Source organism: Camelus ferus, chromosome 5 (genome assembly GCF_009834535.1).
Source record: "Camelus ferus isolate YT-003-E chromosome 5, BCGSAC_Cfer_1.0, whole genome shotgun sequence".
Lineage (NCBI taxonomy): Eukaryota > Metazoa > Chordata > Mammalia > Artiodactyla > Camelidae > Camelus > Camelus ferus.
Window position 1 is genome coordinate 39236311 of NC_045700.1, and position 26716 is coordinate 39263026.

The 26716-nt window shown below is 35.9% G+C and overlaps 1 protein-coding gene across 6 annotated transcripts in view; it reads right to left on the minus strand.

The window, feature by feature from the left end:
- Positions 1 to 26716, minus strand: part of FIGN (fidgetin, microtubule severing factor) — a 119977-nt gene that overhangs the window by 85792 nt on the left and 7469 nt on the right. The window contains exon 1 of one of the 6 annotated variants that reach the window (XM_032479583.1): positions 66 to 125. The exons of the other annotated variants lie outside the window; for them this stretch is intronic. The gene's annotated coding sequence lies outside the window, so the exon portion shown is untranslated. Of the gene's footprint in view, positions 1 to 65; positions 126 to 26716 lie in introns of those variants that run through there. 6 annotated transcript variants of the gene reach the window in all.

The window sequence follows — 26716 nt, forward strand, 5'->3', positions numbered from 1 at the left end:
TATAAAAAGCTATAGATCACACAACATTCTGTTCAGGCATACACTTCAGTGTCACCTTCACATACCAAAGAGGTAAATTTCCAAAGTACCACGGAACCATTATCAGGGTCACACTTCATATTGCCACCATTTACAACACTGTGACTCTGTCTACTGTCTTCTCCTTCTAGCCCTTGCATGTGATGCTACCATCCTGATGTCTCCATTTCTCAAAAAAAGTTTATGGTCATAGCTCCAAACCAAAGGCTACCCTGAAAGAAAAAAAGAAAGAGGAAAAAGAAAAGAGAGAAAAGGCCCCTATAATGTACTTGTCAGAAACAAAGCAATTATGAACATCATATGATTAAAAAGAGAAAAAGTCATTTAAATAATGAACTCTAACTTGACTATTTAGCAATTTGCTATTTTTATTACATTTTAAATCAATCCATCTAACACAGAAATTCTCTCAACCCCATATAGTACTATTTCACTGCTGTAAACCTGTATTTCATGGCAAGACAATATCTTTCTATAATAAAATGGTAATAAAAAAAAGTACCAATTATCCCAGTATTTTCTCAAAATAGGTAGACTTTCTTTCATGCTTTAATTTTATGTTTTCCTTTGCCCCACACTAAAAGCTCGGCATAATTATCCCTGAACAGGTTGAGCAAGGTCTCCGCAAAATCTGCTCAGGGTGATTATTTAGCTTTTTTTTTTTTGTATTTGCAGAGTTTAGCTGAGACTGTTACAAGCGGTTTATCAAAATAAATGCTTGATTGGCTTTAGCAGTTTTTCGTAATTGAAAAAATAAAGAAAAAAGAGTTTTCTAATAAATGGAGGGAGAGAGAGGTTAAATACTTTAATTACTAACTTGCAAAAAGATTTCCATTTGAATATGGAAACAATGTAAAGGGGTCCCTAATTTTTATGGGACTGGAATCACTCCAGAGGATTTAATGATACTGCTGGGTAACTGAAACTGCGCAAGGGAATAATGTGATTTCTAAGCATACTTCCTTAAAACTTAATAGGGCTAGGGAATATTTAAAATGGGTTATTTTAAAAAGAAAGTTGAATATGCATATTTGTGTAGGGGAAGAATTTAAGGAATCAGTGTTGTGTTTTTTTTTTTTCTAATGATACGTTTTTCACTTTCTATCCTCAGATGGAAACCAGTTACTTTTCAGTCAACAGGCCTGTAAAAGAGAGAGTTACAGGAGGATTTTCCCATCAAAGATTGCTAGATATTAACTGAAGAGCTGAGGTAAATATGTCTTCTCCTTTTAAAGCATAACTTGACATTTCTGATCTTTGAACTCTGATTTTCACTATTTGTAGGGCTCCTTATAGTAAGGTTTTAAGAACCAAAGGTCTTCTTGAGCTCAAATGACCCTCATTGCTTCCTGGCCCTGGTCATATTTGGCCACTGTATTGTGGAAAAGCCACATTAACTGGCTTTCATGGATTCAGCCACTTTGGCTATACATTGTACCCCCAAACTGGAGATTCCATAAACAAAGGAATCTCCATCCTTCTAAATATCAGTTAATTCCACCTAATCAGATCTATTATCAGCTCTAATCCTAACACATAGATTCCCAGCATTACAAAGCAGCCATTACTAATTAGCCCTCCTTCCTAATACCACGATCCCAGGAAAGCCGACCCACATTACTATATTAAAAGAGTCTGTTCTGAATTGCTGTTTTGTTTGGAAAGGAAGGGGGGAAAAAAACTGTGTTCCTTTCCAGCTGGCAGTTTTCCTAAATTAGATTAACTTTTAATTTAAATTAAAAATTTTAAAAGCCTTACACAAAGAGACAGTAATTGCCCATTTGAAACATCCAAAAAAAGGTGATTGAAGGGTACAGTAATATGCTTACATGAATAATAAATAATACTTAGCATTTAGATAGAGCTTTCCCTTCATCAAATCACTTCTTTATAAGCATTAACTAATTCACACATTATCCTAGCAAGAAAAGTAAAATGAAATGATAAAATGTTTCTCTGCTTCAGAGGTGGGTAAACTGAGGCACAAAGAGGCAATTCTGTCATGAGGATGACACCAGTGCTTCAGAATGTGGACCGTACTGTCAGGCATTTCTTTGCAGGACCTGTATGTGCCTTGAAGCTAAATCTGAAATTAATTTCTGCTATAGGCACTGTGTGGACTTTGATGATGTTGCATAGAACAGTTTTGACTCCCATCTCTGCCAATGGCTATGAGGAGTTGGACAAGATACCTAAAGTCTTTTTGCCTTAATAGCTTAATCTATTAAATGGGAAAAAATATTCACATACTATGTATACACACACACTCACACACACACATACAGTGTCTAGTAAACACTCAACAAATGGCAGTCATTATTCACCATTAGGAGGAGTTCATAATACAACTACTAACAGTAAGCTAATGGAATATTTCAAGTACTCTGACAGGAAATGGAGCCATAACCCCAAATAGGCATTCAAATGGAATAAAATATTCCAAAGTCCTTGGAAAAATATTAATGGAACAACTTCCAGGCTAATGCTTAATAGTTCACATTATATGCAATTAATGTACTCCAGTGAGTACACATTCATCTCAAATTACTGGTTTCCCCTCTTTTTAATGTTAAAAAAAACTCACAGATTCAAGATATTGATTTTACTTTTAGCATCCACTGATGGAGAAAATAATGACCAAGAACCACAGTGAATTCTATGATAACTTTGTGACATCTCCAAACAAACGTATGTTTTTATTCTAATCACAAGAGATACCACAAGAGAGATATCCAAAAAAACTGTAGAACATATGTGTGACAAAAGTATGTTTGGTGCACATGTGAATTTGAGAAACCACCGCAATAAGTCCAAGATTCCTCAGAGGTCTGCAGCTCACAGTGTGGGAACCACTCTCCTAGACGCTAAGAAATAACATACTGTTCAATACTTTCGGTAGCACAGCTGGTCTCCACCAGAAAAACTGAGCATCAGTTTCCATGTTCTTAAATTTTTTCAAATGGAACTTCGTAGAATGAAACTTAGGTCCTCATAGTGCTTTAGAGCTGGAAGAATATTTAGAAATCTTCAAATGCAAGTCATCCATTTCAAGATGAATAACAGATCCAGAGAGGCTGTGTTTTGCCTCCCTATCTACCAGATAATGGCAGAACTTGATTCTTAAAGTTTTAATTACAGCCCGCTGTGTATGTGTGCTTGATTGGCTTTGGCAGTTTATATATGTATATGTCTACGTGTGTGTGTGTGTGTGTGTATGCTGACAACAATATTGGGCACTTCTAAAAAAAAGAACACTATATAAACTCTTTGTTTATTGTTGTTTTGGGGTTTTTGCGTCAATCCTAACAGATACGATGCAAGATTGCTCCCTACAACTCTCAAGCAGCATTTAAAATCTTTTATTCTAATGCTTTGCCTTTTCTCTTCTTTATTTCTTCAACCTTTTTTCCATTAACACAGTGACAAGATAAGGGCACTATGTACATGTAGTTTTTAATATAACTGGTTTAAAATAAAATCCAGTTAAAATATGCCAGCCGCTACAGAGAAAACAAAAACTTTAAATCTATTTTCATCACACTTATAAATGTGTGCATTTTTAAGCTGCCAGAATTTTAAGTATATTTTCATTTCTCCTCATCTGGAGAATTTACGTGGTTGCAAGAAAACCCTGTTGAAATCTTATTTTGGTCTTCATGGAGCATAATCTCAACATCTCAGACAGCCTGAAGCATGCTGAATTACATTTGCAGCTTCCTCTGGGACTCTGTGAAGCTCTATTAGTATTGCATATTACACATAAGTTACTTTTAATGCTCTTCCAAGGCTTATTAAATGCTACACAAACTTTACACTTCATGGCTCTAATGTTTAACTTATCTATCAGTAAATTTGAACCCACAATTCATGTAGTTGTCCATGTTGGTGCTTTCTACTTATTATTATTATTCCTAAATGAGTTCTTTTTTAAAAGAACTAGAATTTGATTAATAGCAGGTACTGATCATGTACATGAAAAGAAATGCCTTGAATCTTTGCTCCAAACATTCAGCAAGGTAAAACCAAGGATGTAAAAGGTGGTGGCCTAATAGTTTTATTTAGACTGTGGCATTATTAATAGGTACAAACATTCCATTCAAATACTGTGTATTAAATGTGACTATTCCACTTATTGGGAAACTTAAGTACCATCAAGTAAAACAAACCTAAAAACAATGATTCTAACAGATGAAAACATTTATATTTATTTCTAGTTTAGAGTATACTAATTTTTATTTCTGTAGGGTGAACCTAAAATACACTATTTAAAATAAAAAATTCACAATACTGCTTTCTGCGTATCTTCCCCAAAAAGTGCATTCAGACTGCATGTGTCTTGAGCTGCATGCCACCTAAAAAGCATGGTCTTTGAAGACGGGCAACGTTGAAATGTCAGTTACTGTGCATCACAAAGGAAATCTCTGAATGGCTGAAATTCTGACAAAATTTTATTTTCAAACAGGTTTTTATTAAGTTTTTTTTTCCTAGGACAATCATCTCATTTAAAACAAATATATATATATATATATATATATAGCAAGTATGCCCAAAGGTATAAGCCAACTGATGAAAACTTTCATATTCTTGAATGTCACAGCAATGGTAGCATCACATCTGTTGCATGTGGAAGGAGGAATCGTAATGATTCTTCCCTGTCTTCACTGCCTAACGTCAATTGAGTCGTATAATTATGATACAATTATTCTTAATTTCTATTTAGGAATAAAATTTCAATCGTTTTTTATTTCAGGACATTGAGAATATTAGGCAAACAACTAGGCTTGCCATGGTTATCTGTCAGAAGTACTCCTTCAACAATTTATGCCTCATTTTATTTGAGTAGGAAAACTGTCTGATAACAGGTTATTTCAAAGATACAGGGGCAAAACAAAAACAAAGAAGATTAAAAATACAGACAAGATAGAATCTGGAATTTAAGTGTTTTTAGTAGATTAAAATAATCTTTGTGGAATTATTCAGCCACAACTAAGTGCATGTCAAACAACATTTGGAAAATAACAGTAATATTTGGTAATCATAAGTTTCATAAAAATGAGATTTCCAAGAATACTAGTCCTTTATTTTACCTTCATTTTCAGGCAACTTAGCAATGACCTATTTATGGCAAAAGCTTTATTAAGGAGATAAAAGAGCCAAACTATTTGTGAAAAGAGGTGAGCAGTGGGCATTTTTTTTCTTTTCATGAAAATCTTACAGTGAAAAAAAGTATATGTTTATAGTTAAGAAAATTAAATATCTAACAGGGCTACATCCAGTATTGATATAATCATAAATTTCTGAGTATTCCCCTAAACACTGTTTGAGTTATTTGTTTAAAAGAAAATTCATATTTTATAAGATTATATATTATAAGATTCTGTTGATAATTATTTTAACGAAAAAAGCCACATTTCAATACTGAATCCTATTTGTTGGTATATTACAACAGCACCAATTTCTCTGTGCTTCAATGAAGAGATGACTTAGTTGTTGAGAATTCTCAGAAAGAAAATGAATATGATGTCATCAGAAAAACTGAACCTCAAGTACTTCACACACTTGTTATTTTGACAGGCAAGTACGCAAATTAGAGGGGGAAAAAACACCAAAGAAAACATACTTGGCATATAGACACCCACACACTACCCCCGTTCACCATTCCTACCACCAGTAGGAATGTCTGTGACTGCTGACCCTAACCAGTGCCTTAATTAACTGATTATTAAGTGGTAATTAAGATGATTCCAGTTAAGTTTTAATTTTAAAAAATTAAGCACAAACTCAGTCATTCAATAAAGAGTTGTAGTCATTTGGCGTGTTTCTGGGCACAGAATATAGCAATTTACTATTGACAAGCACTAACGGACGAGGTCATTTCACAAGTATAGTGTGGACAAAGGTGAACCGGGCAACTGATGAAATCTGTGGCCAAGGCGAAATAGCAATCTCTGAGCCAAATGGTAATAAAGTTACTGAAATGAAGCAATGTAGTTTCTAAACTGAACTGTCATAAAGGAGGATATGGGCTTCAAACTGGCATGTCAGGAGTAATTAAAATATTATTTCTCTTTTTTAAAAAGTTCCAAATGGCTTTAATAGCCATCGATTTTTTTTATTCAAACAGCTAAAAGTGAGGTTAGGAGGACGCTGCCAGGCAGACTGTAGGGAAGGGTGGGCGGTGTCGAGGTTTGGAGGGAGGAAAGGAGGGCAAGTTCGTAAGGGAAGAAAAAAGAAAAGAAAGTAACATGTATGAACACACTGGAGACTATGAATGTTCCCACAAACAAAATACTATATTGCCCCAAAGTAAGAAAGTTAAAAAGATTTGGAAGTTACATATTATACAAATAACTTAAAAAGCAATAGCTGCATATAGACTCTACTTACTGTTCACAAGACTATAGAAAGTTTCTGTGAGACAAGACAGCAAATGTAAAGTTCTCAAAACAGATTCCTCCTGATGATTCCAAGGTATTCTCTATACAAGTCTCTCCAATTGATCCCGTAGTTGAAATGACCAGCTTGTCTGGTCAAATACTTGGTCAGTTTATGCAGGGTGGGTGTGACATATTGTTAGGTGACAGCATAAATAAAGCTGTAAGAAAATGCATTTGTTTTCTGTGCCTAGCATTCTCCCACCAGGAGAGGTTGAGCCCCTCACTAATAAGAGATAAAATCTGTTATAGCCCCTTTTGGTATCATTTTTGCTATTCTCATCTTGAAAATAAAGCATATCAGATACTTGCATGTGTCTGAATGATTTCCATGAGATCGTATGGAATCAAAGAACTTACAGCTAGGAATAACCAAAAGCTCATCAGACCCAGGCTCCTACCTTACCTTAAATAAGAGAAGGTTCTAAACAGTAGTGAAAAATATGTTTGAGAAAAAGGACTATGAAAATGGAGATGGAAGTTCTCCATACATATGCTTGAGTGTAAGTCTTCACACAGTCTGAGTGCTGACTTGAGGACTCAGCTTCCTCATACAGCTGAATTTCCATCCCCACCACATAACTTGACCCTTTGCAAACACAGTGAAGGAACACATCCACCTTGTGGTAAGTGGGCTGTGCAGTCCAAACCCAAACCCAGACACTCCTTAGCAACCAACACACTCCTCTTTGCAGTGAAAACATTCTTAAAAAGTCATCTTTAGCCATGAAACAGACTCCATACCAATTCTTTATATAATCCACTTTGCAACTAGCTAATTACATGTGATCATCTTTCACTTAATTGAAACTACACTCAAATTATTCAATAATAAATGATTTGTCTAAGGAGAAATATAAAACACAAACAGTTCACTTGGAAAGGCTACAAACAAATCACTAGGCACCTACACCCCAGGTCAGAGAATCAAGGGGACCTTACAATTACAGTTGTTAATACGTAGGAGAAAGGCCAAAGATTTGGAAATTTCTACAATTCTTTCATCCCCTTCAAAATATGATCCTACGTTACAAACTACAGCATTCCCCACCCAACTGTTGAGCACAAGAAGCAATCTGCTGTGTGGTTGAGGATCTATTTGCACAGGACTGTACAGACCTCCGCTTCTACTATCCAAGGAACCCCCTCCTGCCAGCACCTGCCCAGCCCCAATAAAGCAAAATAAACATATAACACATGCTTCCGGAATCAAAGTTGCCTTTTCTTTTCATATCTACAAGCAAAAAATAGAAAGGCTGTTTTAAAATGGGCAGGCCGTTCCATTTATTTTTTCTTTCACTCCTGGAAGCTCCAGGGGAAAAAAAAAAAAAGAGGAAATACCCTAGCCAGATGTAAAATGTTATTTATATTTATATTCTCACTGCTTCACAAATAATAACATATTCTGTCATATGACAGCCCATAAGGAAAATAATAATACAAATATTAACCAAATAAGAGTGTTCGATTAAAACTAATACACAGTTGCCTGCAACTGTTTCTGTACTATGAAGCAAATGGTAAATATTTGTAAAATCTGCCCTGAAGTTGTGTGCCTACTACACAAATTTTTAAAAATTCTATGCCAAAGTAGTGAGATCAATTAATGTTCCGGTAGTAATCATGAGAGTTCTGACAAGTAATCTCTCCTGACACAGAAAGCAACTGTATCAGTGAACAACCTCCATTTCTTAAGGATAAGAGGAGTCATCCACACAACTCTCCCGAACTGTGAAATTCCAGCATGGAGGTCTATGGTCTTTAGAAAGCAATACAAAGTAAGATTTAGCAAGGATACAAGCTACCCATTCGTGAAAAATACGAAGATTAAGCAACCTCTGGACTGTCCTTGGTTTATTTTGCTTTTTATTTTGATAAGGCTAAATGACCTTCCTCCACAGAAAATAAATCTGAAAATCATTGTCAATTAATGCACTGACCAACAATACAGTCCTCTCAAATTATGGTTTTAGATATACCAAATGCAGGTGGAAATGTGCGTGTGAAAAGCAAGGTAAAGTAAAAGCCAGGCAATTCTTGCTGTACAACAGAATTGAGTTTAGTTTTGTTCAAGATCTCATGCTGCCTGACTGTGACATAATAGTGTCAGCTAAATGAAAGGTTTTATTTAGCGCCAATTTTGACAAAACCCAATGTTTAACTTATGACACAACAGGGATTTGGAGGTCTTCCTCATCGCCTTAAAAGGAAGTAAACCAGAATCCAGCATGAGATGAAGGTGCTATTTCATCTTGTACACTTCCTGCCCTCACCCCAGGTAATAACTTATTTATTGGTAAAATAAAGACCTACAGCATTAGCTAAAGAGACACAATTACAAGATTACATGGAGTCAGTGTTCACCTGTACACAATGGTTTGTCTGACTACAAAGAACCATTCGTTTCAAATCTTTTCATTTCATACAAACTCTTTATTGCTTCACTAAAACTAAAACCTACACACTTGCGCTAGCGCATAGGCATACACACACACACACACACACACACACACCCCATGAGGAAAAAAAGCATTCATTTTTAGCCACAGAGCAGCAATAAAATCAAATATCCTTTTTACACCAAAGGCATCGCCTTGGATTAGAAGATGCTTGCCGATTCTGAAAGCAAGTCCAGTTACCATAACAAATGTACATTTTACCAGCCTTGGAATTCTAATTGTGTTTAATACAGTTTCATGTTGCATCAAAGTACAAAATCAATACCATTTGTCCAGCACACAGGAAAAATGGAATCTATAAATGCCTCTTATTGAGTAATTAAACACCTATTATTGTCATGGGTGGTGAAACAATGAATATGATAAGATAAATTTTTGCAAGAAAATACTGCAGTGATTAATACCTCCCTGCATATTAAATAAAAATGACTGCCTTTTGTGCAGAACTGCTGGCAGAAGAACAGGGACGCGAGAAGTAGTTGCCAGTGCCACAATAACAGGCTAACCTTGAACTGAACTCCTTTCCTCAAGAAATTAAATGCTGTAGCAGGACTTTAAATCCCCCCACTTAGAGCTCATTTGTGCGCCATGTAACCTGCAGTTCCTGAAAAGAACTCATTATCTTCAAAAGGAGAATCCCTTTGTAATTTCTTTATGAACGTGTATATTGTTTCTACAAAAAAGTATTTCAGTGTCCAAAAAGGATAAGAATATTAACAGTATAAGCAAGGCAAAGAGACTTGAACCAATCAGATACCATTTCTACTTCCAGGAATTCAAGTGCATAATGCAATCTGTTAAGGAAAACTGAACATTAGATTGAGAATGAGGTTAGAGAAAATGCATATTTAGAAAAAGAGATTAATCTGTGGACTAATGCTAACGGTCTGGGTTGTTTGTTGCTAGAGTTCCTTTATCTTTCCGGGTCTCTCTCTCTGTTTCGGTCTCTCTCTCTCTCTGGCATAAGAATGATACCCCTCATTCTACAGCCCCCACGCTCCCCCCCCACACACTCCCCACCCACCACATGGTTCCTCCATCATCGCTTTGCCTTTTTTTTTTTAACTGAAGAATGATGCACCAGGAACAACTACAAAGTACGAAAGATGAATCTATGGATGTGACACTTGTAAAGGGTAACCCTATTTCACAAGTGAGATAGGACAAAAAAGAAAGAAAAAAGGCCACTGAAGCAATAACTGCTCACTGAATTACCATTAAATTGTAAGATTTACAATCCAACGTACAGTAAGTGCATATCTAATGGAGTTTGTCCTCTAAAAGAATATAAAGTGAATCTTTGCAGCGTAAGATGTGTGTAGGTGATGTATGTTTCTTTTAATCCATTTTTTAATTAAAGACAAAAAAAGTTCAAAACACACACAGAAAGAACACACTGATGCAACACCAGCAAAACCCCGAGACAAACTTAGAAGCTTACGTAATTTTAAATGGACTTTATATTAACTATTCTCATTTTCTATCAAACTGAATCAATTCCTCCAAAGACAAAAAGTAAGACATATAGTCAAATAAGTACAGCAAAACAGAAGTCATGCTACCTTTCATTCACAGCATTAGTACATGAACAGTTAACCTTTTTGAATCACTTGTTAAATAAAAAAAAAAAATCCTGAGTCCAAATGATTGGTTATAAATTGCGAGATTTTTTTGCTGAAGGGAAAAATAAGACAGAGTTTATAGAGTAGTACTGAATCATTTAATAAAGGCAAATAAATTCTTATGTTGACAACATGAAAAGAATTCAAATATATGAATGTAATCAAATATCAACAATATTATGGCTATGTTCATTTTTGTTAACACAACCCCCAGAAAGGAATTGACTATTTTGGAGCCAAGTCACTTAAAATATTGTAATTAATTCTTTAATAACCATTAGAAGCAAATTCTAATCATCATTCCCTGTGCTGCTTTCTAAAGTAAACATTCATGAAATAATTCCCATTTTCCACCTTAAGACTAACACTTAATAAAACATATCATAACATGGATAATATTTTAGCAAAATCTCTCTGGAAGAGAAAAATTGATATAAGGTTGCTTAAGTAATATTATTGGAAGATTTACTTTATTTGGATAAATAGGGTCTTTTTAAAATAGTATCTCAGAAGTCGCTGTCCTTTAATTAAGTAGTATATAAAACTATTACGCCGATTTTGCAAACCTGTGCTTTGCTCTTCTTACCTCTCCCCGACATGATCTGAATTTTATTTTAAAAGATTAACAACTAACTCATGATCGGCAGTCCTTGTTCTTTTAAACCTTAGGGAATAAGTTTGCCAAAGGTGAAATAGTGGAATTATCAGTACAAGTGGCTGTGTCATCAGCCTTCAGAAAGGTGCTGTATAGAAATGCCTAAATAAACAGCAGCATAAAGGATTTTACAGATGAGATAAATATACACAGACCTCTGTCTTTCATACACACACACACACACACACACACACACACACACACACCCTGCCTCTGGTTATTAAAAATATAAAATAGATTCACTACTGCATATAAGCCACAAGGCATTTGTAATCCCCCCTCACATTAATTTTAACTTCAATGCTAGGTTTAAATGATGTACCGTTTTCTGACCACCCCCCTTGCCAAGATATCTGAAAGATTATCTTAAAAATCAGTTGGTTAAAGCCCCTCTCTATGCTACAGTGAGCCGGAGAATTTCCAGCATCTGATGAAGACCAGTGGACCACCTGATACTTTTTCAGCAGGGTGATAAAATTAAAGGATGGCTTTGATTTGCTTGAAGGATTACTTCCCTTCCTTAATTGTTTAAAGTGCACGGTATTAGCACAAAGAAGGGGGAAAGAAGAAAATTAAGAAGGTGACTGTAGAGCCTGAGCTAATTGCAAGCTGATTAGATTGTGCCATGCAAGAGCTCTCCCTCCGTTACATACCATCACCGGCTCTGGTCTTTTCCACCCTGCTGCTGCAGCAAACAAGCTGATTTGCTAACAAAGTGGTCAGCTCGGGCACTTGCACAGCAGCTCACGGGGTCCACAGACGGCTGCTCTCCATGCAGAGAATCTCGAGCTCCATTTTCCAATCTGATTACACGGCTCCTTGTTCCAGCAGCCTTAAACCTTCATGGCAGTTTACCAACATTTTCATCACTTTTTTCTTTTACAAAGCAGAAGAACTGATAAGCTCTCAGGTACCCAGGATTTCATAGTCAATGGCTGGCCGGCGGCCAGCATCCCCTCACCACACAACTGTTTCGGGCCACACTGCATAAAGCAGACAAGATTTACCAGACAGCACGGAACTATTCGAATTTTGCCATGTGTACAAGGAAGCAGCATGTTTCTGTCCTTACAGACATGGACTATTGTGTCTAATCGCATCCAGGAAATACAGAGACCTAATAAGTGCCGTGCCTGCCCCCGCCCCCAGAAAAAAAGAGGCACTGCAAAGCAAACCAATGAGCCTGTGCCCAGGAATTCACTATTCCCCTAACTGATGTGCTCAGGGACTCTGCCTGGTAAATGCAAAGTACTAGTAACTGTTTTTAAAAGTCCCGGTCTGATTACCTGGACCAATTACCTCGATGACCACGAAAATGATCCTAGTGACTTTTCACTAAAATCTAAAATTTCATGGACAGCACAAAATACCTGATTAGCGTCTTAAAACTTTGGCATCCCCCTAGAACTTTAAAAAAAGACAAACCAAAAGGTGCAGAAATGAAGCACAAAATTTATCATCTCAAGTCACCTCATGAGAATTCATCTCACTCCCTTTAAATTCCCAGAAATCACATCATGCACTTAGCAGGAGTTTCAGTGTAATACATTCACATTCAGAAGTTTAAAACAATGACAGCTATAACATTTCAAGTAGAACACCTATGTGTAGCCTTTTCCTCCGTTGTAATATTTTTTAAATTCATTTTTATCTACAGCCCATGGGCCTAAAATGCAAAATAAGCATGGACCTAAAATGTGAACTTTACAGTGAGATAATGTAAATGTTCACTCACTGCTTCCGTTCAACCAAAAAACAATAAACAAACAAAAATTAATAACAGAGCCTCCTTTGGCCATGACCAATAACTTTCTAACAAAGATGAGGAAAAGAAAAATGGCTTTTAATGGCTGTGGCTCTTCTTGGTTCATTTTTGCATAATATTGATCTACAATGAAGGGTTTGGAAGGGGAGGGGAGGGGATGGAGAGGAGTCTAGAGTTATGGGAAAAATATACAACTCGGCTTGCACAATGCCTCAGTACTGCAGCTCGCCAGCGTTCTGACCCTCTGTATCTCGGAGTCATTAGCTGGAGTCCCAGCCCTGCCTCCAGGAGGGGGGATTTGAACTCACGCACTGAAGTGGAGAGATTCGGGATTTTGAGCATGCCAGACAGAAGGGTCATTCCTCCTCGCTGATGAGGAGGACGCTTGTCCCCTGGGGAGGGGAAAACTGGATGAGTGACTGTCGCAAGATTCAGGCAATGGATGTGCTGCTGACTCAGGAATGGACTCTGACAGCCACCCTGCTTCAGTCCAGCCGCTCAGAGTGTGAGCAATTTTAGGGCAGCAGCATTGACAGGTACATGCAAAAGTTAGGGGAGAGTAGAAGTGAGAGGAAGAGGAAACGAAGGAGCAAATGCAACAGCAACTCCTTCTAGAGACATATCCAGACAAGAAACATTTTTCCTTAGTGCAACTTGATATTACGCAGCAGATAAAAGATGTGTTTATGGATGTGCATGTTGAGAACACCCACAGCACTGCTGAATGGATTTCAAAAGAGGATGTACATTGAAAAAACTGATAGACTAGGCTGGGTACATATGCACATCCACAATACTGCAAAACTCTATAAACTCATGGAAAGTATACACATCCACCCATACATGTATTTGCATGTGGGTGATATTCTGCATAAATGACTGTCAACTTAAAATGCCATTCTCTAATTTAAATGCAAATTCTACCTCTGGTAAAATAAAAACATATTTTAAGCAGCTTATAGTGCCAACACATTATTCCCATGAATGATTCCTCGTAAACTATTTATGCCAACTGTGGGTTTGTTTTTTTTTTAATGATTTATTGGATGGTGAACGAAACCACTTAAACTATAGTTGTCTGTATGAATCAGTAATTTCCATGTTTCTAATTAAAATGTAAACAGCGTAATGAAGACATCAAGTTTTTAGGCAAATGTCTCTTCCAGTGCCACTTGGGGTATGGTAATTACTGAAGCAGATCTATGGATGCCTCTGAATCCCCTACAAGTCCAGATTAAAAGCATTACTGCTAAACCTGGCTTTCTACACGAGGGAATTGTGTACTGTAACCCATTCCCAGTTTGCTCACAGACGCACACTGGCACCACCTTAAAAACCTGGTCATTAAAAAAAAAAAATCAAAATGGAAAATAACAAAGTAATTTATATTTAAAATGTTGATTATAAAACATTTACTGGCAATCAAAATGCTGTAACTAGATCTCCTCTGATTTGATTCCCTGCCATTAGCTTCTTGAAAAAAAGAAAGAAAAGGAAAGGAAAGAAAGAAAAACAGCAACCAAACAGTATCTACCTTAAATTTTAGAACTCAGATCTCGGTTGAGGGGTGGAGCAATAAGCTGATCCCAGATTCAAAGATAACATTAATTTCCAATATTTATTTTGTTTAAATCAATAGTTTAAATGAAGTTCACAACACACAAAATAGCAAAATTTAAAACTAATATATAATCCATGGAATAAAAAATGTGTCATTTTTCCCCTCTCATATTCAAGAATGTAAAAGTGCCTTTGATATGAAGCTGTAATCTGTTTTCACTTTTATTTCAGCATCTATTTCTCTCTGAAATTTGTCAAAATTTATCCTAAAGCAAATGACCTCTTACATGTGCTGAAGAAATACATCACCTCTTCTGCCTACAACTGTTAATTGAACTTCTCTCTGGAGCCTATTTTTCCAAGTTAACCAGCACACTTGCTTTACATATTTACTACCTAGCACTTGAAGAGTTCTTTTAAACAAAAATTATAATTCTGCACCGCCCCTCCCTCCACACACCCCTTAGAACTACTGTGGCCCTACTCACAGTTGAGTAGTTACAGCTGAAACCCGCAGTGACGTGAAAAGTCTAAAATGTCTGATAAAAGGAGGATTCTCCCTCCCCCATCCCACCCCCACTTCTGGACTCAAAGTCCACAGACTGACTGATATGGCCAATTTTCATATTATTTTTACATAAATGCTAGACAAGCATGTTGCTAAGGTTGGCTGTGGAATTGAAAATGGATAAGAAATGTGAGTGTGTGTGTGTTTGGAAGGGGGTGACATGAGGCAGAGAAAGACGGCAATTTTTGTACTGTTATGTTTTATTACTAAAGTAATGCAGACAAATAAATGTATATCCACCATCCTGGGGTCAGAGGGAATGTTTAATCTAAAAGTGTTTCTACCACTTTTCCATCTGAAAACATGTCAGCTTTTTTTTTTTTTTTTTCCTGATTTGGGCAAGGAGACATAGTGTTTTGGGGTGGGGAGCAGTGGGACATGGAGAGAGAGAGAGGATCTGAATGAGGCATATTTTGGTGATGTTAATTTTTTTTTTTTAACACTGGAGGTTTTCTGAGGGAAGGAAAGCTGATTAAACAAGGCCAAGTGTTTTGTCGGCTTAAGGGTGATATCATGGTTGTGTTCAACATCAGAAGTGTTGCGAGTACAGGCATCATTTCTGTTCGCTTTGTGCCAGAAAGGTAAACACTGGATTGCATCGTGGATTAAAACAATAAGAAATCCCTTTCCTCTCAGGCTTTCAAGGCCGTGTTAATCGGGTGTAATTTTTAATGAACACTAGCTGCTTGGTACTCATTCAAGACATTTCATTAGAAGGTTATTCATTTTAAAAAATCAACGTTTCAACCATATTAAGCTGTAACCTTTCTTGAAATGTAAATGAATGGTTTAAATGAGAAGATTAATAAAGAAGGGATGTTCCAATTCCAAGCATGGCATGCTATGTATTTTTAAATTTGTCTATGCCAGATGCTGTCAGTCAGAACAAAAAACTGTCCAAGCAGACAATCTGTGCGTCTGAATGTTGATCATGTTGGAAAGTACAGGGGGGAGGGGGGAGTGTGTCAAGGATTCATGGTCCTTCATCTTTGCAGTAGAGCAAACACGTCTCTCAGTATAGCGACAGACAGCTGCTTCCACTTTCTAATGTGCCCTAACTTAGATCACTGAAAGAATTGTCAGCACTCAGAGAAACACACAAAGATAACACAGCCAGCTGCCATGGAGGGGAAAACAGCACAGCTCAGAAGAAATGGGATTTGTTCCATTTGCATGATGCGGCCTCCCCTGGGCCCCTTTCTTTCAAATCCAAAGCACAAAAGACAACACTTAACATATTTGCTTAAAGATGACAACCTCATGTTGATTTCATTTGGATGTAACAGTGTCAGGATTACAGATATAAGAATATATTATATCTGTAACAGAGACTGACAAATGTACCCATCAGTGGAACTGTCTGATTCATCTGCTTATACAGCCATTTTACCATCCCAAGGGTGCCATCTAAGTAGTAACTTTAGAAGACTGAAGGTCTAATTTTATTACACCACATTTCAACCTACTAAACAATATTATTTCTAAAATAGATCATTTTTATTGGAAGTCTCCCTGATGAAAAATCCAGTAGACACCAGAGAATTTATGAACTGTATGGGTCCTTTGAACTCAATATACTGCCCATTTTAAACAACTTTTCTTGCTGTATGGCAAAATCCCAGTATCGAATAAGTGAAAGTTAGAGAGAATATGTATGTTTTGAATGTCTAAGCACACTGATATACTAAGCAGATTTTATAAATAGAGAGAGAGGGAGAGAAAGAGATTGACTGATTATATGGACAACTATAAAAGCAGGTCTTACCTGGTCCATCTGAATAAATTCTTTGTAACTACTTACTTCTGTCTGTTCCATTATATGTCTTCCCTCAATACAGCATCCATACTTCAATAGCAACTATATGAAATAATCATTGCCTGTCAATATTTTTGGACATATACTCAATCCGATTTCCAGTATTCTTTAGGCAGAGGCCAAGACCAGAGAATGAGTTAGAGCTAAACTGGCTAGCCTCTAGTCATCATAATATGTAGAGCTTTAGGAAAAAACATGATTCTGACCTGAAGCCTACATACTTTCACAAATCTTTATTCTGCATGGCTTTTTGGCTTTATTTTTTAAGCAAATAAAAAGATCTAGGAGGATGTGACTGAATTGATTCATTTGTGTCTACATTACTCAGATTTACTTGATTGGAATTATGGGGGTGAGAATGGAGACACCAGGAGGAGGTAGAGAGGAAACCACTGTTCTGTCCACATATGCAGTACACACACAGACGCACATATACACACTCACACATAAACGCCTGGGCCACATTCAGTCCCGCAGCCCAACCAACTGACTTCCCATAATAAATGCTGGCTCCCTATGCTCCTGGCTTTGTCCAAAGGAACACTCTACTGCATGTTGCTATTTACTGGCAACAGTATAATTCACTCATTTGGTCTTGTTTTATAAAATACAGTTAACTGCTATATGTAAAATTTCTGCACAGCAGATGGTTACCAATCATTATTTTCCATTTGTTTGATTTCCAGTAAGACCAAGAAAAACTGTGGAGCAGTGACGCAAAGAAAACTAGCAGCCTGCACGATAACCCAACCAGTGCCAGAAGACACATTTAAAAAAAAAAAAAAAGGTTACTTTTATCACATAGTAGATTAAGGCTAAACATAATTTTGAGGGCTGGGGAGAGGTTATTCACCCCACCCTCATCCATAAAAGAAAATGCCATTTAATAATTTATTTTATTTCTTAGTATAAAATCCTCTAAGGGTTTGCCTGTATATTTTTTAAGTGATCAAAGTTTCTAGAAGCAACTTATTATAACCATTAATGTTTGTCATCACACAGACTGAAATCAGTTTCTTTACCTCGAAGAGGCCCAGTTGTCTAACAGAAAACGGGAAATAGGAGCCATTTGTAGACAAGTGCCCATGCACAGAAAATTAAGCTGTAAATATCTGGACCGGGTTATTACTGGAATCTGGAAACATCTGGGGCTACAGAACAAGCCAAGCCCCATTTCCACAATGTCCAGGTAATTGCTTAAATGATTTATACCTTACTGTTTCTATTAAAAATGTCTTTAAAGAGAAACATTTGTAGGCTGGGTTCTGCAATAAAAACTGGTATCTGATTTCACTTGTACAAAATTTTGTGAAAGATGCTACATTTCTTCAAGGACATGTGCAGAACGAAACTAAACCTGGACAAAGATGGAAAGTGCTAAAAGAAGGCGCAGTCAGTCACTCAAAGGAAACAATCATAACAGGCCAGCAAATTTAAGTGGCTTATTTGTGATGAGTTTTCATCCTAATCAAAAGAAGCCATTAAAAAATTCTCTTTATGCCCATGTGACAAATATATTAAAGCCATTTGGGGTGAACTATACCTCAATATCCTCTTTCAATTTCAGTTTTAACTAATTTCTCATAAATCTTGTCTACCAAATCTTCAACTGAGTATCATGCCAAACCTATCACATAAGGGACAAATAAGCATCCCCTCCCAGATAGACCTGGGACACTTAGTTATGAATTTGGAGAGATTTAAATTGGCTCACTTAGATGATAATTGTATGGAGCCACAACTGGCCCATTCAGAATGAAAGAGCCCATTCAGAATTAATGCTTTCAAATGTTTCATCAGTTTCTCTTCTGAGTACGTACACACACACACACACACACACACACACACACACACACACACAGCTGTATTCATTGGAAATAATTTTATGTTTTATTTCAGATTTTAAGCCAAGAGGACAATTATAGCTTCGTATTCTTCAAGAATTGCCACGTCTGGACCTAACAAAAAATTCAGTGACTGACAGCTGTCAACTATGGTTATGAGGACAAGGGAGAGAAAAAAAACCAGCAACAAAATAAATGATTGACCGTAACTCATGGCTCATATTTAGTGACCACTAGGTTACATTACTACCCACTCTGGGGAATCACCCAATTTTTTTCTATGAGAGGACTAAAGGAAAAATGGCTGACATTTTAGGTATGAAGAATCTGCATGGATATTTTAATTTACTTAGTTTAAAACCCCACAACTTCCTAATTATAATCAGGTAAAATTTTAAGCCCATGTCTTTTAAATCCTCCTTTGATTTAGTTTGGCTGTTGGCAAGCCACCATCACAAAGCCTTTACAATACATAGTCGTTTCTCTCAATCTCACAGATTTCAACGTATAGTTAAACAATGTTAACTTGCTTGAAGATTACTGAATGGATTCCAAAAAACCCAAAAAGCTGAGTTAACAAAGGAATTAAACAGACTGTTACAAACTGCAAAAATGTTCTTGCTACTTTAAACCTATCGTTTCACAATCTTTATTATTCTACCTATAATGTCCTACATACTTCAATAGTAATATTGAAGCTTTTTGCTGAAGATGCAGTGTTTTCATGCAATTGACTAAACAACATTTGTTCACTGTGGCTCACTTAACAGCATATCTTTGTAATAATTTAGGTTCAACGATCAGCATTGCTGATATTTTCTTCTACATGGAGTGTATGAGATCAACCTAGATTTCAGTATTAAGTGGTAAGATAACATCTAGAACTTTTCAGATCTGAAGAGCTCAAATTGGACGAAAACTAGTGAGCTTTCAGTAAAGGTTATAGGTTTCCTTAGTAAAATTGTGTTTTTAGAAGAATAACAATAGAGTCTTTGTTTTTTCCGAGTTCTTTCATGAAGCACTATGAACAAGCGCTTTTCTCTGATACATCTATCTTTAGGTTCATATACACACATATAAAATAGAAAACCTGTAAGATACTGTTGACTAACACATTACACTTTCAACATTTAATCAAATTGAATTTCTCTTAGAAAATTTTATAATGCTATATGCTGTAATATTAATGACAGGTTTAAGAAAGAAACTGACCCTTCCACAAGCACACAAACCCAGCCGGTAATGAATTTGAACCACTAGAAGACAGGGTCATTGGGTGTAACACCAGCTAAACTGTTTACTGCCCAGTATTTAGTACAATATAAATTAATAGTGTCAGACACTAAATATGAAACAAAACTGTCAATTAAAGTGTTAACCAAAGACATTCACAAACTACAGCGTGAATGAAAGTTATCGTATCAACTGTAAATCAGCTTACTTTGTATCTCACATCTTATCACCATCAAGTTCCCAAGGAAATCTGTTTTGAGTACTGCCAAGCACATATTTGCACACTGCCTATTTATCAGAGAAAGGACAATTTAGAAAGAAATGCTTTAGGAGGTACTGATTTCCTACGTTCAACCAAAGGCTGAATAACCACATGTCAATCAACCCTATGTTGGCAAGAAGTCGATTTGGAAATCTCCACATCTAATATTTTGTGATTCTTTACCCTCAAAATTTTCTGACTGCAGACACAAAAGGAAAAATATTTAAATAGGTAAAGCATAGTGATTTGAAGCCAAGTGTTAACTGCCTATAATCTAAATAGGCTATAGATTTTTGTTCTGTAAGATTTTAAAGATAGCATTATAATGTTCTGCCTTTATAAAATAGTTTAAATGATATCCTACCCAGAAATATGAAAATAGAATAAATGACCATAAGCTCTTTTTTAGGAATACAATTATAAAACTACTTTCAGGATAACAAAAAGATTATAAAGTCTTTCTTTGGTAATTAAATTACATAAAGAATATAGAAATTTCATTTTTAAATGAAACACACAATTTTAATGTATCTGTTCTTTAAGTACTTTTAAAAGCCATCTTCCAATTTTTTTTAAAGATTCATAAAAGATTAACCAAGTGATAGTCTCCCACACTTTTATCAATTCATGTCACCATTTACTGAACACCTATTATAGATCTTGTACACACATGTTGAGGAAATTAAAAATAAAAAATGAGTTAGATATAGTCTGCTCTCAAGAAGTTTCCAGTTTCATAAATGAGAAACACGAATGCCCAGCAATCTACAGAGAAAGATGATGGCACGTGATCAAAAGGAGATTTTTTTTTTAAGTGCTTAGGGAATATCAAGCAGATGTTGAAGTGGATCCTGGTTAGGGTGGCTCAAGGAGTTTTCATAGATGATGCAACATTTTGAGCTCGATGTCAAAGTCCTGGTAAGATTTCAACAGGTGGAGAAGAGCATTCCAGGGAGTAAAAAGAAGATAAACAAAGACTAGTTGGGGATAAAGTAGAGAAAAGATGGAGTTCATTCCAGTTTGATAAACATCTAACTTTCATACTGATTTTGACACATTTTGAAAATGACTGGAAGTCCCAGCTCCATAACCACTAAAGTTAATCTGCTTGTCAGTCTATTTATATCACTTACAGGGAAAAAGCACTAGCTAACAAATACTCATCAACTCTCAGGATATTAGAACTGCTGACACACTTGCTTGCAACCAATTAGTAAGCATATTTAATGAATGGTTACCATCCCTCCTGAAGGGCTTAACAAAGTGATAAATGGTCCTTGAGCTTCCTTCACTGTTTCCAAGACAATTTCTGGAGTTTCTTAAAGAGAAACAACAATGTTTTTTCATCAGCCATTGGCCACTAGCAAGATTCCAAGTTACTCAAGCTCACTAGTTGATGACTAAGCAGTCACGGTTTATATAGAACTGAAAAAAAAAAATCTTACTAGTCATTGGATTGCCTCTCCTTTTATAAGAAAGTAAACTGAGGCTCAGAGAGGTTAAATGACTTACCCAAGGTCACAAATATGATAGACTGCTGGCATCTGCTGGCACTTTTCTTCACCACTGTCACTTTCCTGAAGTACTCTTACCACCATGGTGGCAATGTTCTTAAGATTCTTCATAGACTGTTGTTGAACTTTAGCCAGACAGTGAACTATCTCGAATATGTATCATTACATCCAATTGTAAATAGATATCTCAATTTTTATGACTTCAAACCAGAAAAAATGATATTTTTTAAAAAGCAAAAAGTTTAAGATCTCATGAAATGTATAAATTTTGGTTCAGAGAAGTGATTCAATCCCAACTTATGTTAGAATCACTAGGGGAGAAAAAGAAATTGGTCATTTCTCAAAGCTTCCATTGAACTGGTCTGAGGTAGGGCTTTGGCAAGTTTCTTTTGTTTATTCTGTTTTTGGTCATTAAGGTATAGCTAGCATTTATATAGTAGACATGAAATGCATCATCAAACTTTGCTCAAATCAAATCAAATCATGTATCTATCTAGTTTAATGATTTGAACTCCCACAAAGGCCATAAATGCATTTTTTTCCAAGAGAAATCTTAAAAAAGATACACCCCACTCCTCAACGGATTTTCTTCTATAACTTCATTTGAGGTGTAACCAAATTGAGTATGTGAAGGAGAAAAAAGAGTCTAAGAGTAATATAAATCATCTTTAAAAGCATGAATACTCTTTATACTTTTTTTTAAATTATAAGGAAGAAAAAGGGAGAAATAGTTCTTTTAATTTGAGTGATCACAAATCCCATATATCCAAGATTTGGTATAGAACCTGCCATTTTAAAAAAGGAGAATATAACTTGTTTAGATTGTAGTGCTGTGTGCTAATTAATGGGCACTAGTCACTAGTTCCTAATAAATGATGTTTTCTTGTATAATTATATTAGGAGTTAATTTTTAAATTGCCAATATCATTTTTAGAAAAAGCCACATAAAACCAGTCCTCACTTAGTTTCTTCAGTCCATTCTGCCTCTAGCTGCTTCCCCAGTCCTGCAGGTGGTCTTTCACCTTCTGTCCATGCCCAGAAATGCCGCTGCACTTCCCTCCCAGCACACAGTCCAGTGTCTCCTTAATCAATTCAGACTACCTCCTCATGATCTAAATATCATATTCCAGTGGGTAAAGTGAAATTTGATTTTCCAGATGATCAAGTAACAAACAGCCCTACAGATAAACACTAGGAAAAAAGAAGGAAAAAACAACAACAACAACCTCAGTCCCCTGAAGCAGCACACAGGTATGGGTAAGAATGAATTCCAGGAGCAGGAGGATGCATGAGATAGCAAGGTTTCTGGTGAGTCTGCAAACAGTAAAATAGATAGAAAATAGTTCCTCTTCTGGCCCCAAGCACAAAGACACCTGAAGAGTTGATTATTAGAAATAGATAAACATAAAAATATATATGTATTTAGATGCACATGTGCATTACAATTATACGTCAGCAACACCTCCTGGATGGTAGCTTAGTAGCAGTGGCACTTTGATATAGTAGAGTGGATTTCACGGAAACAATTATATTAGGGCAAAACCGGGGATTTTTGCCATCATTATAAACAAAACCTTTACCACATGTTATACCATTTTCACTGTGTATTTTTAAAAAATAAACAATACAAAATAATTTCCTGTAAAGTCTTTTTACTTTGGTGATAAAACAAAATAAAACAAGGCAAAAATTAAAAATAAAACAAGGATTAATGCACTACATGTATTCATTGAGGACTTATTAAAAGAATGCAGCATAATAAAGAACTTTCAGTATTAGATTTTTTGCCCTTAAAACTTCAACTGCTTAAATATTATTGATAGAGATTTCATACTCACAGTAAAAAAAAAAAATCCTCAAAGGGATTTTGCATAAACAGACTTATTCTTTTTCTAGAAAGACATTAGCTCAGTCTAAACATCTATTTCTCAATAAGATTATTTAGTGCTACTATCTTACCATCCATAAGTAAATTCATATTGATGATTAGATGATTAGTACTCTTAGAATTACATAAAACTTATTTTTTCCAATAGGGAACACCTACCATATTCTTAGTACATTTAAAATCTTTCCATAGAAAGAACAAGTACTGCTCGTAAAGGCATATAAAATACCTTCTAGTTTATCAGACAAAGACTCAGGCCATGTGGGGTCCCAATGTCTACATTTGGGTCATATTCCTCTGAAAAATGTTGCTTAATTCGCTGAATAATGCAAACAGAAAATCTCTCTTTAAAGAACTTTATACCAACACTATTCAAGGAGGATACCACGGTAAGGGCTAGGGGGATTAGACCTACATCTTTTGTAAGCTGGGCCTAAAATTGACTCCAGATTTGTGACTGATGAACAGAAAGTCAGTTTTAATATAGATGTGCTTTAAAAAGTAAAAATGGCTATTATTCTTAACAAGTTACATATTGAGTATTATTCTTTAAAAATGACTCATAAAATATCTTTTTAAGTACTTAAAGTCATGATTATGTTCTACTCTTTACCTCTGCTTGAATGTAATTTTTCATTTTCCCGGAAAGGATACATTTTCTAACTAACCCCGTTAACCTAATTACTCATAAAGAAATACCAAAAGTGTCCCTGACATCGATACCTTCTAAAGAAATGTATCTGTGCACACGCACAAGAGCATCTTCCATTTAGATAATCAGAACTACAATTTTTATTTAAAAGATTCCTTTAGATCTATGTAATTCCTGGCAGTAAAATTTATCACAAGCACAACATTTGCAAACAGTAAGACTGCCCTATCCATATCTTTATTTCTTCAAATATTTGAATTCAAAAGTATTAACTATTAAGCTTAAAAGACCAGTAGTACTCTATTTAATGGTATTTGTTTGATCTTAAATGGGGATTGTAATGAAAATGCCTTCAATCTTAAAGGAACCTTTTATCCTATTCAGAATAATTACCTTGTAAAATTAAAATCAGTGAATCATACCTAATTAAGATTTATAATTTAGCATCATTCAGGTATATGATCTAAGAGAAAGAATTTATAATGTTAACTTCAATTTGAAATGGAAAGGGAGAAGAATTGAATAAAAGGGAAACAGAACAGCTATTTTGTGGATATTGGCGCACTATATTGCCATATATTTACTCCGATTTCTGATTTAACCCTTTTTAAAGCCAAATATTTAATATGAAGACAACATACTAAAGGATAGGAGTGAGGTGTGAAAAGAAGGTTCCCAACTTAAATTATACTACAGAATTTGTAGATAGGGTATACAACATAGAACATTAACAAATGTGGATTGTGGCTAATACCTCTTAAAAAATCCAAGTTTACAATGCCTTTAATGCAAAAGATTCCTAAACTTGGGGTGAATTTATAATTAAATGGAACACTGTAATAACAGTTATTTCCAAGCCTTCTTTCATTAAAGTACATGTAAACTGAGAGAGCAATGCCTTGCTATCACACAGGGCAAAGATTTTTCTTCTTAGGAGGTCTCATATATAGTATTTTTCTCCACCAAGTCTAAAGAGGCATTCAAAATAAGTTTTTCTTCTTCAGAAATATCTTTAAAGCCCCCCCCCCCCCGCTAACCCCCACCCACCCCCAACACACCAGTCTTGGATTACATAAAAGAATAGTTACTTTTCTGAGCTCTTTGATATTTCTCTTCCTGGCAGAGTCATCTGATGTGGGAAATATCTTTTGAAAATAAATGGTGCAACTTCAAGCGCACTCAGATCCATTACTTGCTGGACATTCCATTGTATCTCAGTTTTGATTTGAAAAAGCCGCTTGACTTCAAAATTTCATTTTAGGGATCTCTATATGAAGCTTCATCTCATTGAGCAGTATCTTGGGAAGCAACAATGTAAATGTTTTGTCCACCCATCAACACAGAATGTTCAAACCAACTAGGGGAAGGAGTTACAGATGGTGACTCACTTTTCAGGGAGAAGGGGATTGTTCCAGTTTAAGTTCAGACACCAAGTTCACAGTTCGAATATAACATCCTGCAAAGTTAATGTTACTACATGAAACAGTTATTTTTCATCTTTAACACAGCTGTCACCACATGTTTATACAGCTACAATGCCACTTCCTAATGTCAAATATCAATATTGCTGCTACTATAACAAGGTAATTATTTTTGTGTCTGCCCCTCTTCCCTAACTCAGTGAGTTGTGCTTTTATTTCTCAATGGACAGCAACTTTAGGATTCCACATTAAAAGTAGTTACTTCACTTGTGCTTGAAACTTATGTGGGGTAGTGGTACAAGGCCAACAGAGAAACTCCCAAGATCTTATTTCAAATCTTACTAAAATCCTCCCAACCTATATTTAAGTATGTACCTGCCTGCAAACAGTTACAAAACACAGAGTTGCTTTTAAGAATATTTGAACAAAAATTCACGTGCTATGTGGGAACACATATCAGGCAAAAGGCAACAGAAGATAAAGGAAAATATTTCAGTCACCAGTTCATATACAGAAAGAGGAAGATACCTCATGGCCCATTTTCCCATAGAGGCTCTTACACAACAACCATTAGTACCTCTTTAGGCAGAGGTACATGGAATAACTGTGGAACAGTCAGTCTCCAAATAGGAAACCCAGTGACTTCCACAAAGCAGGCCCTTGATAAAAGTTTGTGGGTCATGAAGGTAGGGCTGGCTTCATTGCCCTGAGACCTGGGCAGGCCCACAGATCCCACGCAGAAGGACCCTGCTCTTGGGCTTAATGTTCTGCTGTTGCTGTCTTGAATTCTTAATAACAAGGTGCCGCACATTTTAATTTTGCACCAAGCCCAGAAATTATGTAGCCAGCCCTAGGTGAAGGTGACAATGTGTGTTGATGGTAAGGATAATAAATCAGAAGAATTGCAAAAAGTTTACAGCAACATCTAGAAACCAAGGGCTTCACATTACACTACTTTAAAATGTTTATTTTGAATGTTACTGT